This window comes from Cryptotermes secundus, unplaced genomic scaffold (genome assembly GCF_002891405.2).
Source record: "Cryptotermes secundus unplaced genomic scaffold, Csec_1.0 scaffold935, whole genome shotgun sequence".
Classification (NCBI taxonomy): Eukaryota; Metazoa; Arthropoda; class Insecta; order Blattodea; family Kalotermitidae; genus Cryptotermes; species Cryptotermes secundus.
The window spans coordinates 46967-62814 of record NW_019745098.1 but is presented as its reverse complement, the minus strand read 5'-3'; the positions used below and the strand labels follow the sequence as shown (position 1 = coordinate 62814).

At 36.4% G+C, this 15848-nt stretch overlaps 1 long non-coding RNA gene across 1 annotated transcript; it reads left to right on the top strand.

The window, feature by feature from the left end:
- Positions 1 to 8284: 8284 nt before the first annotated feature.
- Positions 8285 to 14938, top strand: LOC117283134. Its single transcript, XR_004514156.1, has 4 exons — positions 8285 to 8363; positions 9658 to 9800; positions 11495 to 12060; positions 13490 to 14938. It is a non-coding gene; the product is annotated as an uncharacterized LOC117283134 (long non-coding RNA).
- Positions 14939 to 15848: the final 910 nt, after the last annotated feature.

The window sequence follows — 15848 nt, the reverse complement described above, 5'->3', positions numbered from 1 at the left end:
CTCGCCCAACTTACTCAGTAAGTACTTACTTGATAAAATATATATTACAAGCCAGGGAAAATAATAAATAAATAAATAAATACACAAACTCCCGAGCCAGCCAGCCCCACGCCGGCTCGACAGGGCTTTCTCTCTCTTCCTGTAGTAGTCAATGCGCCGAAACAGAATTTCTACGCATAACGCGTAATCAAAAACCAAACTGAATTTCGAACTCCCAACCCCGACCTTCTCGGTCGAAGACAAAGAGGAAAAAGCAACAGACCTACTTGTCTGTAAACGTAGCTCGTGTCGGGACAAGAGGGAAGGGGGAACACGTGACCTCTAGGTTACGCAAGGAACTTGATGGGAAAGGGATCGGCTCCGCGTCGCAGCGTACGTAGTTGCCAGAGAGAGAGAGACGGTAAATCCAAAGATCCTACACCGAAAGAACCGTGACACGGTTCAGAGGGCACTTCAAATGGACCAACCAGATCTAAATGCAATAGATCAAATATTCTTTTTGACCGTTTGTTCTTTGATTGTAGGAAAGGCTTCTTTGTCATTTTGCCTTCCAGACATGGAACACATTTCTTTGACTGATCTTCTTGTTCTTGAAAATCGATGCCACTAGCTAAACCTTTTTTAGCAACTGCATGCTAACCCTATTTAAATGCCCCAAACGCCTATGCCACAACAGTTGTTCATCAATTTGCTGGGTACTTGCAACTTGTTCATTCTTTACAATTTTAGTATAAGATTTCTCACATGGTGTCATTATTCTCTTATCTTTAGTTGAAAAATTTGCAGATTGAGTCAAGTTAGTATTTTAACAAAGGGTTTCCATCCCAGGATGGCACTTTGAAAAAATCCATGCCACATTTCGATGCCATCACCTAGTTCCACTACTCAACCCTTTGGAGGACTAAAGAAAGAGCGTTCTGCCTGCACCAACCTGAAGGCTGACACATTGCGCAGTATAATATCAACAGCCTGAATGGCTTTTTGAGGGCGAAGAAGAGAAGCCCCACTAGCCGTGTACTGTACCAGAGACTGCAAATCAGCCTGAGATGCATACTTGATGGTAATCTTAAACTTTCTTTCTTTACCAGATTCATTATCACACAAAGCAATATGATCACACATCTCTCTGCCAAATGGCAGCTCTCTAGAGCTATACAAACTTTTCTTCCCGTCAAATGCTGGAAACCGTTTTGGATAATGTTTGAGTCTAAATTCTTCCACGGCAGCCCTCAACATTCTCTGTGAAACTGAAGGCTCTAGTGTTACATATTAATATATGATAATGTTGTTTCGTACTCTTGACAAATCCAGTGCAAAATGATTAGTTTCAACAATTACTGATTTCCCCATGGTTCCACACTTACTCCAATCCTTTCTCATTGGCAATTGCAATGTCTGAATTAACTGGTTTGTTGTTTCAGCACCTGATGTATCACCTACAGTTCGCTGAGCAGCTCCTGCTGACAGTGCTCCTTGTAAAGTACTTCCATGTACTAGTCCTTTTCTGTGTGGTCCTGTGTGGCTATTGCAAAAACCAGAAGTACCAACAACTGCCCCCATCTTGGTTGGTAGTACTTGTTCCTGATGAAGCCTCATCTTCTGCTGCAGTGGTTGAGATGGTCTAGCATATCCTTCAATATTTAAAAGCGTTTCCTGTTGTTGTTGTTGTTGTTGTTGCTGTTGTTTTTTAAGTTGTGATGGTTCGATTTGTGTAGTTTCATTTCCTTTCTGTCCAGTGCCAGTTTTCCCTGACCCCTCACATTGGTCTCCAGTTTGCTGCCTCCAAGATGTCTTTTGTATTTTCTTACTCATTTTGTTGGATCAAATTTTTGTATCGTGTTTTGCTACTGAAAACCCCATTCGGATTGTTAATAGGTTTATTTAACAACCTACAAGTCTTGGCTACAATTAATTATAACACGGTTACAGGTTTATACACTTTACAACCCTACACTCAAATCTCTTCACACTATCACGATTCACTCGTTATAACTGAACTCGGCGGCTGCTATATTTCAACTGACTCCTTAGGCAGTGTAGTTCTCTCCACCAGAAACTTCGTTGGTATTGTCAAATGTGCCAGAAGTGATGCCGTGAGGAGAATGGTTTCAAATGCCATATGATGTCATTCTCATCATCAGCAACTTTTTCTGTTTGCTGATAATGCGGACAAATATTCATTCATTCATGTTTATTCATCCAATAGATCAGCGTTGGCCAACGTAATACATCTCGAGGGCCAAATTTAGTTTATAGAACACCATCAGGGGCCAGATACAGTGTTTCTTTCAGAAGAGTGGTCGGGGAGTATTGCCCCCCAAAACTGAATCAGTCACAACCCATGTAAAAACAAGTGCATTTAAATTTTACGTTGCACCAATAATATTAAGCTGATATGGAAAATTTCACCAATCGATTTTATTGCCTTCTATCACTTCTACCCCCAGAGCATTCTTTCTTAAAGAAACACTGGCCAGATCATGCCTTATGTTTAGTTTTATATATGCAGGGGAAAAATGCCATTATAATTTAAGAAAGAAAAATAAAATGCCTTGAAATTCGCAAAGCTCTAATTGCAGATGATATGGCTGAGATTCTATATCACAATGTATAGGATTACTGAATAAAGAAATATCAGGTCGAAAGCTTTCAAAATCGTTAAATCGTCGGTCGAACTCTGAAGACAAATCTTCAGTAATTTCAGTGTAGTGCCTAAACTCCAAGCCTTCTGCTTCTTCTTCTTCTTCTTCTTCTTCTTCTGAGAGTTTCCGACAGCAAGGAAAATGTAGGTTATATTGCCCAATGCAGACTTAAATAAATGTAGCTTTTTACGGAAACTGTCAACAAAGCCAACCATCTGACATATTGTCTGCTTCTTGCCTTGCAATTGCAGATTCAGGACATTCAAGTGTTGAGTGATATCGGTGAGGCAGGCCAAGTTTCTCAAGAATTCGACGTCTTCGAGATCATTCTGCAGATCAGCAGAATTCGTAACCCCTTCTCTTAGGAATGTTGCTATTTCATGGCACATTTCAAAGAACCACACCCGACATTTTCCACGACTTAACCATCTTACTTCAGTGTGCAGAAGCAGGTCCCCGTAAGCAGAATCCATTTCTTCCAAGAGGGTCAGAAATTTTCTGTGAGTGAGTGATCGATTTCCTCCTCTGATCAAATTAGTAATTTTTGTGACAGTAGCCATGGTGGTAGACAGTTTAATTGATTTGGCACATAGAGCCTCCTGATGTATAATACAATGCAAGGTAGGTACAGTAATTTGATTCTGTCTTAAAAATCCAACAAAACCGCTTATTGTCCCTATCATTGATTTAGCGCCATCTGTTACTACGGAGGACAATTTTTCAAAACTATCGAATTCCTCCACTGCACCCTTAACAGCGTTAAAAATATCAACACCTCTAGTTGTACTGTGTAAAGAGCACACTTTTAACAACTCTTCAAAAATTGTAAAATCTTCCTTAATTGCACGAACAAATATCAGCAATTGATTAGTATCCGAAACATCTATGCTTTCGAGAGCAATTGAGAAATAGGAACAATTAGCAATAATGTCTTTCACATTATTAGATATCTGGTTGCTAATATCTTTCAGCCTCCTAGCAACAGTCTGTCTTGAAAGGGGCACTGTTTGAAATTTGTTTCCTACCTTATTTTCATTGAAAGCTACTGCCATCTTTCTCGCACAGTTCTTAATTAATTCACCATCACTTAACCCTTTTTTAGCTTTCATTAATTCATGTGTAACGAAATAAGAGGCCAGCAAAGCTTCTTATTCTTGTTGTTTTCATTGGTAAAAAGAGATTTCTGCTGGAAAAGTTTTTTCTTTAACTGATCGCAGACTACTTTCCTTGATTCACAAGAGTGTTTTCCGAACTTCTGTTTATGATTTGTCATGTAATGCCTCTTTAGGTTGTACTCCTTCAAAACTGCTAGCACTTGAAAACATACTAAACACTGTGGCTTGTGGTCTTTATTTAATATAAAAAAATAGTCATGTTCCCACTCAGATTTGAACGCCCTATTTTCACATACAACTTTTCTCAATTTACTATTTGACATGCTGTATCACAATAACTTCAAACACATTTTACTTGAAAAACAGTTCTACACTCACACTCTGTAATCACACTTCACTTTCTAAAATCGCACCAACTGGGAGACATTTCTGCTAAAACTTGCACTTAACAGAGGCCAGGATGCCAAGAGAAACTGTAAACATCCCATCCCCGCGAGCAAGCTGGGAATGGTTACTATTTTGAAGGTGTCATAAATCCTTCACCACTATGGTCTTCCCTTCAGTGTCATCTCCCTACAGAAGTAGGGTTGGGGGACTTGGGATTTCCATGACATGAACACAGGTATTAGAAAACAGTTTGAACTGCCCAACTCTGTAAGAACGTATACACTCAATGGCAAAATGCTGTAAGCTAATGAAACGTCCTATTAAAAACTGAATTCTATGCCAATACAGCTGTGAAGTTAAGATTTTTGAAAATAAACCTGAGACTTGGCAGGGGGGCCGGACTAAATCAAGCCGCGGGCCGCCAGTTGGCCATCGCTGCTATAGATCATATTACATTGATGTGAGACATGTCGCATGATATAAATTAGCAAAAGCACAATAAATTCTTAACCAATAATCTAACAAAATATGTAATGACTGTTTACGTTTAGCATGTATCCTTATCCAGTATTTAAGAATTTATCATTCATATAGTCTTCAGCTGAGTAATAGCACTCATTAATGAGTAAATTCTTCAGTTCCCTTATAAACTGGCTTTTATTTTCAAGTTGTTTTATATTATTAGGTTATTTATTATAAAAGATACAACCAGCAACTGAAGGTTTACTATTATAAAGTTCTAAGTTATGCACCTATTTATGGTAGTCATTGTCATGTGTGTGTACTTGTTTATTTACCGTGCAGTTACACTTATTAGTTACATATAAGATGGTTTGTTGTATGTGCAATGAATATACTGTTAAAATCTTAAGTTGTTTAAAACTATTTCTGCACGATTCTAAAGGTTTTAGCCCTGCAGTGTACCATACTGCTCTTTTTTTGAAGAATAAAAATGCTTTTAGTAAGTGCCTTAGCACTGTGTCCCCATACTACAATTCCATTATGTTAGAAAGGGATAGATCAAACCATAACATTCTACCCTTTAGGTCAAGGATTTTAGAAAGTCTATATATTATAAATAAGTTGCGGCTAATTCGACTGCAGGTTCTATCAATATAAACATCCCAGCTCAAGGTGCTGTCAATTACTACCCTCAAAAATTTATACTTTTAACATTCTCTATTTCCATATTCTTGATTAAAATTTTATAATTATGGTCCTGCCTACATTGCTTTGTCTGAAAAAAAAGATGCAGTGCATTTTGGTTGGATTTATGAATAAATCATCATCTCAGAGTATTTCTCCACAACCCTAATATTAGTTGAAGTTATATATTGGAGTTCATTTATATCTTGTCTCATATTCAGTATTGTAGTGTTGTCTGCATTTATTATAGATCTATCTTGTGTTAGGTGAGGAAAGTCATTTATGTATATAAAAAAAAGTAATGGACCAAGGACCAATCCTTGAGGGACTCCACACTTAATTGGAAGGCTACTCGATAATTGTTCCTTCATTTGGTTGATTTCTCTATGTGCTACTTTCACCTGTTGTGTTCTATTTGCTAGATAGGATTTAATTAACATGTGGAGTACCACGATCATCATATTTATATAATTTATCCATAAGAATGTTACTTTGAATACAATCAAATGCTTTTGATAAGTCTAATGATATGCAGTTGCATTTTATTTTATCATTCAAGTTATCATATTCTCAATAACTAGCAATAGCGTCATTAGTAGAATGTTATATTTCAGCATCCTGTTACATCCTGTAAGGAACTACAATAAAATTTGTTGCACTTAAGACGGTATTTATCCATATATATTAGTAGAATGTTTTTTTAAAACCAAACTTAAATTCATTTAATATATTATGTTTATAATGGCAGTACATTAATTTCTCCAAAGAATTTGAAAACAGTTATCTGGGACTACTAAAACGTCAGTTTGGTACAAAACGTGTATACCAGGACTATACCTGCGAGCGTCATCATTTGCGTATCAATTCTACGCAGTGGGTAACATTGACAGACTGTTATATATCTTGAAAGGGAGGGAAAGTGCGTCATGGATGAGTCTGAAAAAGGATGGTATGTACATTATATAGACCGTGACCCAGAAACCGTTGCAATGCAAGCTCTTGTCGACAAGGAGAAGTTGGATAGAGATGATCAAGAGAAGATTATGGCATTTACTGAAAACCAAATTGAGAAGGGAAAAGAATGTTCCAAGAATTACACTTGTGTTTTCGCTGAGTTTGTGTGACAAAAGACAATATAAATGAATAGATTCAAGTGGATACATTGTAACAAACTTATAGCAGCATAATATGTAAAAATGTCTGTTCACACCAACTTTATAAATCATAGACTCAAACTGTCAATAGATCAGTTTGGCTTATTAAAATATTTCAGCACAACATGTTTCGGTCCTTTACGAGTGTCATCAGGCATTTATAAACAATAAAATGCATCCATGTTCATTACTAACCTGCGTTACACAATGGATCCATTGCTAAGTCTTTTCATATACAAAGTTTCTACATAAGATTATGATGTTCAAATATACTAAAATATTTGCTGAACAATAGTAAACCTTGTGTATAATTATTATTTTTAATTTTTACAAAAATTGTCTTGTATAATTTTTTTATGTGGGAATGATAATGTGTTTCATGCTTTTTTTTTTCTTACGGGAGACATGGGTGTTGTCTGAGTGTATGTTCTTGGTATCAGTGGTCACTGATGTTATAATGGATGAAATAGGGATGTTTCGAATCTTGGTCCTTTTATGTAGATATTGATGTTATGCTGGGATACGTTTCTGATGGCCATGCGTCACGTTTTTATATGCTGTTTTTAGCATAATGGAGTTTGTTTCTGGTTCTTTTTGTTGAGATATGACTCAGTTGATTCTGATGTTGTGATGGTTATGCTATTGAGAATGAATACTTTAGTATCTTCATAAACTAAACTGATTTATCAACAGACATATTTATATATATTAGTGACATACACAACAGGATGCTAAACATGGGAATGAATATAGCAGTATGTCATAAATTAGTCTATCAGAACATGAACCTTCTGAAGTCAGGGACTGTTTTCCAGATTTGTGAACTAGAACATTTCAGATCAAAGTTGAACACTGAAAGAATATGTTTATGTATATTCTGTAAGGAAGCTAAAACAGTTTATAAGACATGACATTTTAACATTTTCAATTTCTCTGTCTTTCCCCAACTTAAATTTTTTATATTTTCATATCTCTGTATGCCCAGATGTAAAATATATTTGTCTCTCTACTGTTGGATTCATGATGATGAAAAGAATATTTCATGAGGGTACATACCACCTACTTTTCCCCACTCTTTTTGACAGACACCTTTGACCCATAATTATTAATAGCAGCCAGAGCAATGTCATTTGATAGATAAAGTAACAAATATTTCATTGTAGTAGTGGGCAGTTTTCCTTTGTATTTCATTTCAAAACTTGATTGGGAAACCAGCTAGCCAGCATGTTTCTCGTGATTTCCCTCTGGCCCTCCATGAAACGTGTTATTCATACTTATTCTTTAATTTTCCATTTTGCAACATGTCACTTGAGTGCCATTAAAGTACATTTAGATGTTCCCATTCAGGCATTCATTGTAATTTCTGAAGAAAATACTTGATAAATTTTTACTGCTCACAGATGTGATGTCAAACAAATTTATTATTGAAACATACATAATTCAAAGATAATAATGTAAAGAGACAGATGTCAGTTCTCCTGAATTGACAGTAAGTCTGCTATATTTAGTTTCCCAATTTTTACCACTTCTAACCATATACCTATTTCAGAAGCATGTACCACTTCACTGTCAACATGTCTGTGTTCATATACTATCTATTGGTCCAAGTCCAATCTGTGCTGCTTGAAATTTTCTTACAGTACAAATAATTCTTCTGTTCTCTCACAGTGAAGTAATTTTTCACTGACTTTTGGAGTGGAAAGGGTTATTATAATTCTATATCGATGTACTTTGCACAGCAAACATTAATTGATGACTGAGAATGCAGCAGAACTTCACACTTTCAACACAGCATGAAGGAATATAGGTTGACATGAAACTGTATGTACTTTTTATATATAGGGGAGAAATGTGAAGTCCAGAAAGGGAAATGATACTAAGAAATTGCACGGTGCTGCAAAGGAAACTAAACACGAAAAGTAAGTTAAAGAAAAAATTGCGGAAGGAACTCAGAATCTCAATGTAATAAAACTCTTTTTAGTTCTCTATTTAAAAGAACAGATTTCCTCACTTTCTTGGGGCAATTTCATTTTCTGAGAAGAAATCCACGGCTTTCAATTGAATGCCTTTGTTTCAATCTTTATAATTCCTCAATTTATGTTAATATGTTGGTAATATTTTTCTGGCTACTTTCTCTCATGCCATCAGTAGTAGTGGTCAGGAAAAGGGACAATGAAAAATGTTTTATTGACCATGCAATTATAAAAGGAGGTGTTGAGAAAGTATTTTAGCAGTTATGGGGTTAGAAAAGATGGTGCTGATCTGTGTGTTATTGACCAAGAGTTTCGGGAAGTAGGTGATAACATTTTGTAAGTCCTTTCGATATACGAGGAGGTAGTAAAAAATTTTGCACCTGCTGTGTTAGTCTGCAAAGGTGAAGTTTAGCACTGAATGAAAGTGACAGTGGTATGTTCAGAGGAAAAGGGTTGAAGCAATGCTAAACTTGGTCCTCAGCCATCTTCATGGTTGAAGTTGAACCCTAACACAAACATAAAGACATGTTCTAGTTTGATATGAATTCATCATTCAGAAAGACAGAATATTTCCAATCACAAATCTATGCAGCCTGGCATAATCACAGGGTAATTCTCCTCCAAATTGCATCTGTAAATGAATGGAAACATGGTACAGCATACTTCTGATTATTCATACAATGAAGGGGAAAAAATTGATTTCAAAGGGTTCTGACAATGGTGTGTAACACAGGATTGCCGGACAAAGTCCAAAACCTCAGTAATCCCAAGGGGAAATGTTGAATGGGTAATAGGAAAACATGTAAAATCCAAGCCATTTTATGGAAATCCAGAAATGTATGTAGTGTCCAATTTGTTTCATTGCCTTGAAAACCATACAGCTTAAAGGAAAAGTTCCATTTTTTCAACAACTTTTACTCAAAACATTTTTTGCTCCAATAGATATTTAACTAGTTATACGTGAGCTGTGCACAGAAATGCATGTATGTCTTAAAAATTCTCCAATTTAAAATTTCAAGAATATCCATCGACTGGTTCACAAGCTGTTTTATTTGTACAGACAGATGGATTAAGTAAATTTTACAGGTGCTCTGCAGGGTTGATAATGCCCCTAAAAAGGCACGTGGATAAACATCAAATTGAATAATCCAAGCATGAATAAGTGGGTGTGTGCTGTATTTTCATATGAATCCTCATCTAATTATGAGCCACACAGCACTGCAAATTATGTACTGTGCAGTTGCAACCAGTGGTGGAGTGCAGCTGTCTGTAGAAGAGCTACTCATGAGACTACCTGTGCATGAAGACTGCACTGAAGGGAATGTACATTTTGTAGAGAGACTGGGAGACAGAAGTTGCTTGGATGCTAAAGCAGCTAACAAAGTTAGTATTTTATTAATTTTTCTTGGTATTTCTTGATTTTTACAGATGTAATTTTACAAGTAAAATTATCTTAATTATTTATTATACAACAATAATCCTTGCAGCTAAGATATGTATATATTTCATATCATGGCAAACATTAGGAATCCTGTGCAGAGACTTCCAAAGTTAGATTTAAACGGGTTACTGACAAAATGCAGACAGAGGTTTGAACACACGACTGACTAAAACAGTGATGGCCAATTATTTTTACTTAGCAAAGTGCTATGTTGACATGACCACTGATGGAAGAACCTTCTGAAGAGAATTTTGTAGTTCAAAGATTGTTAAATCAGCTACATGGACTGAACATGCTGATAGGTATACAAATAAAGTAACATTATCAATTACTATTTCAGACATATAACCTCTTGATCAGTAGTTACAAGCCTGTAAGACCTGCATAAATCAGATCTTGAATGGGTAAATAAATAAAAATACAAAATATATTGTTATGCGTTGGGTATATCACACAACAAATAACCTCATGCCCTCAAGCATGTAGCGAATATTTATTGTGCTTCACTTCTGTACTCACACACTTTACAATTATTATCACTTGCAGTATCACAATTACTGCTTCCACTATATCTCAGTGAATACTAAATTGTCTTTGACGGCGTCTTTCTCAAGACTGACTCATTACCATGGAAGTGCATTATTCCTGCTGGTTCAGCAATCTGTTGCTTAGGAAGTGCAGTATTTCCCGTTCCTATGATTGTCGCTGAGGGGAACTCCACAATTTCCACCTATTCATTGCTGTGGAGACTCATTGTTAGAACTAACATATTGCGTTGTAGCGGGAACGTGGATCGTTGCCTAGGAAGTGACGGTATGGACATGCACGTTACAATATGTTAGGGAATGAAAAACTTGAATTCTCATCAAAAACAGAGCTTTACTTTTCTAGGACACCATAGTGAGCTGGTGGGGAGACAAGAACTACATGCAGTATTTTGATGAGGAAATGTTTTAAAAAATGGCCACTTTTGAGACAAAGGAGACAGGCTGAATAATATTAAGACAGAATAAGGAAAGCACATTGGGAGGTGGACATGACTGGCTTGTGCTTGAATCCAGCCGTGGACTTTGATATGATCAATGTTGAATTTTTGGGTTATACCAGCAGAGATAATTACGTTTGCATACACTACCTTTCTATATTATGTATGAAATGTAACAATTTGTATGGGTCATACTGTAATGGCTCCTAACCCTAGAATTGTAAATCAATTTACAGCTCCTAGTACATCAAAATATTAGAGCAGTGGGATCAGAAATTTGTTTAGAATTGTAATAAAAAATCTAGTGTTTTTTAACAAAAATTTCCTTCATATTTTAACCACATATTAAGTTAATTTCATAAGTGATTAATAAGATGATGTCTGTGGTAGTAACAGTCATGTTCTCGTGTCTTACAACATACATACATTAAAACATCTAAGGTCTCAAGTACCCTCTAATGGATAAAACACTGTCAGAGAGGGCAACCGAAATGAACAGGACAGTAACTTTCATATATAAGAAAAAAAAAATGGGGCTCAACACAAAGACAGACAGACTGACAGACCATCAGTCGCAATGTGACTTGGACATATTGCAGTCCTTATTTTGTGTAACTGTGAGTAATGCCATCACTATCTTATGCTTTTCAGATTTTTGAAAGGGCTGTAAAGAGCAGAAAAGAAAATCCCCCTTCTGAACCAAAAGAATAATAATCTACAGCATTTACTGAAGAAGATTTTAAGAAATTCGAAGAGGAATATTTTGTGAACTGATGTTGGGAGTTGTGGTTATCAATTAAACTTTGTGGAATTGTTTTCGGTATTCTGTAACAGGAAAATTACTCAGCAGGCAGTTTTCAAATAAATTACACAATTCCATACTGTTGCTAAGTGAATATGTACATAGGAATTATGTTATTAATTATGCAACAGATAAGGTCTACATAACATACAAGGTCAAGGTTTCCTACTGATTTCACTGCTTAGAAACTGTGAAGAACTCTCAATGGTTCTGAAGATTATAAATGAAAATAAATGTGCTTTGGTAACACATCTGCTTAAAGACTTCTTTTTATGAAGGGTCCTGATTTTGTTTCAAGTGATGTGACTGATTAAAGGGGAATGCTCTTAGCAAAGAAAATTTTGGAATTAAAGCGCTTTTTTTCTGTCATCTTGAAAACTTGCCAAATGAACTGAAATTTATTACAAATCTTGAGGTAAGTGCTTTTTTCTGTCATCTAGAAAACTTGCCAAATGAATGGAAATTTATTACAAATCTTGAGGTAACTGATAAGGGAAAATATGTTCATGTAAATATTACCTGAAGTTAAAAAAAAAGGGACACAAATGAGTGATGCTGCATTAGGTAATATACTTCTTATAATAAGCTGTCTTTCCTTTTGCTACTATACAGCATGGGTTATTATGCTACTGTTTTCTGATCCTGACCATGCCATCAATCGAGTATTCCCACCGGTTCATTATGCACTGTTAGTTCCTGCCTCCACAGGCCTGGCTTTTGCTGGTACTGTAACCGTCCAGTCCTTACATTTGTGTCACTTTCTCTCTTTTACCGTCCTTTTGGCCCCTTGGTTGCTGGTTGCAGCTGCTCCTCTAGCCGCTCCCTCTCACCTGTTGGTACTCCGAGTTCGCACGTTGCTGCTGTGTCCTTCTTATCCAGTTCTGCTTCCCTTTTTGTTGTTGTTGTTGTGGATAATGGTTTATGGGATATGGGTTATCTGAATGCTGGGCGCCAGTAAGCTTACTATAAACGCTTACAATTCAGGAAAAGGGGGGGGGATGGGTACTGGATTTGCACTAGAGCGACGATATTCTGTCTCGGTGCATACGGGCCTCGCGTCAGCGGGAAAGGCAAGTGTGTTTATGGCTAGGCACTAACACACACTGTTTAATGAGCAGATCTTGATATACATGTAACAACACTTCTCCCTAATCCTTTAAAACACCTTGAAATCGCTCAAACGTTGGCGACCTGATCTCTGGCTAGTTATTTAGCGACTGCTTCTTTTAGCACAACACATAGAGGCAATTTCACTTTCACTGAAACTTTTAAGACAAAGTAAGATTCACACTTTTCGACTGGACACTTGGAGAGTTGTTCAAGACTCCTCTTAGCAGATTGACTCTGCTTTGAAGCAGGAAATCTTCACACCTTCAGCTCCGCCTCCAAGTTACTACCCTAATTTTGGCCGATTGGAACAATTCGAATTTAGGGAGTTAACCATAATTCTCACTGCTCCAATCACCTTGCTTTAGTTTGGGGCTTTGGACCTTAAAGTCCTAATGTCGTTTTTGACAGCTGCTTGAAAAATTATACCAGTAGCATGGGTTGCTGGCCTTCCCACTTTTGACTTACGGGGTTCAAAACCTGTCAGGTGTAACTTTACCAAAGGATCCCGCCGGTCAACTTTCAAACTGAATTTCCAGGAAAACTCTGTGGGGTGCTTCCTGCCTGGTCTTTGTAGCAGTGAAGCAGGCCTTATTCTTGAAACCTAGAATCGGGCTAAGTCACCCTTGAATGTTCCTTACTACATCCCATGCTTAATTACTCTAAAAGAAATACTGATTACAAATAAAGCTGGTGGTGTCAGTGGTACGGCTACATTACCTTGGTTGTGTTCACAGTGTACCATATCCAGTGTGCAGCAGATCCTCATGAATGAAACTGTAATCTTCTCTGAACAGACACAACAAAGAATATGCAACAGTTTAAGATTATATGAGAAATAGTTTATAAAATCCAATATAATAGTTTTCTTCACACTCTAAGAGAAAATGGACATGTTAAGAACTCTGTTATAAAGTTTAATGAACGCAACATCTGTGATTTTGTCTATATGTAACATTCACCTGTGACTGAATTATCAATAATTTCATATATTTTTTTTTGTATTCATTATGCTCATTGTTTGAAGTACATTCCTTTAGCATTTAAATATTTCTACCAGGCTAACAGAATGTATATTTGAAAATGGAAAGTAGAATAGGAGAGGTTTACTGAACAATTCAGAGCTGTTTTGAATATACATATGAGGAAGCTGTGAGTTAGAAATATATTCAAAATAAATATGTGGCTTATAGTGGAGGTGTCGGGTGCTACATGCAGTGGCAAATCAACATTAGTATAGTCTCTGCACAAACAACTACCTGGTTCATTTTTGGTATGTCAGGATGACTTCTTTCTGCCTGTAGATAGCCAGCGACATACTGAGCCCAGCCTTGAACCATTTTAATTGGGAAATTATGACGAGCCTGGATATGTAAAAAAAATGCATGTTGTAACTGAAAACTGTCTTTTCTCTGACAGTGCTGAAACTGTTTTACCTCTCAGTAGCTTAGTGGAGGCTGTTAACAGGATGGCAGGGTCACCTCTCTATGTGGAAAGTGATAAAATTGTAACAGTTCTTAATATCAATATTGGATGCCACAGAGTAATACCACAAGATCCGGTACATTTCAAACCAGACGGAACTCAATCAATGGCAACACGTGAAAGACACTGACAACACATCATCAGAAACAAAGATGGCAGATGGCTGTGGTGACAAGCAGATATCAGGTGTTCGTATTCTCATTATCAAAGGGTTGCTCATTTTCACTGACAAGAAAATAGCTGACTTATGCCACTGCAAGTACTTCTTAACTCTCACCAGAGAGCAATGCTGGACAAGACGAGGTGTCGGAACATATGATCCTCCAGATGTACCAGGCTACTAAAATCAGTGTATATGGCCTGAATATGAGAAACATCATGATGAAGTTTTCAAACAAGTTCCATATGTTACTGTCACAGATGGAAATCAGAACAGAACCAGTGTATTGAAACAGTCTACTAGGTATTACTCAAAGAGCTCATGAGTTGCTTCAATTACAGAAAAGTTGATGGTTAAATTATGTAGCTGTTCTACTCTGGATGAACAGATACTGATGAAGTTTGGTGTTTTATAACTGTAACTGAAATTCAACAACAAAAGCAAATTTAGTCTAATAGGATGAAAACTGTCCTATGAATGCCCAAATACTTCTTTTCAGATTAGTGTTTACCAGAATATAACACAAACCCCCTTCTAAAAGAACAATATGNAGAAGAGAATGAATGTTCCATTATGCCCTAAAGTCGTGAAACACCCTGTATACAAAAAACTATAAATATCATAGCTCATAAATGGGAAATATGGCAGTATTATTAAGCTATAAATATATTAATTAGGACAAAAAAAAAAGGAAGAAAAAGGCAATGTTAATCCAAAAGCAGAATATGATCACTGCAAACTGTGACAGCAGTAGGAATTTATTCCTGAGGTTATTTTAGGATTAACACATCAGTTTTTTGGCAACTTTATGCAGAAAGACAAAATGATTTCATATGCTGCATTTAAGATAATGGAAATCATTTGTGCTTTGGGTTAGAAAGTTGTATTTATAGCTCCGTGAAGGATATCTAAGTTTCATTGAAGATACATAGTGTATTAGAAACATGTTTAGTATGAGTTGTATTTTTATGGATTCATGCAGTGTATTGGTTTTCCAGTGTTAATACAGAGACTGATTTTTTACAGTCACAATTTAATGCAGTATAATTTTGACAAAACTTATCTAATTTAATCCTTTAAGACTCTATCTTTTTTTCTAAATAATATACAAGAATTTGGTTCATACCTGACAGGAAACAGACTGCATCTCTGCTGCAAAGCCCAACCAGTTAATGCAGTTTAGGGAAAATATTGCTGTTTATTGCAGCAATCCTATGAAACACAAATACACTCTGTTGGGTAGAATGCAAAGTTTTAGTATGTTAGAGAAAATGGCATATATAGTAACTGGTCTTTAAAGGGTTAACCATCCACATCAGCCCATGCCATGGTGAGCAACACTGCCCATTCTGTAACCATGTGAGTGCTCTGGGCTACTGGTAAACATTCATCCTATTGAAACCTGCATTTAACGATTTTGGGCAGCAGTGAATTTGACATTAAATGAAGGA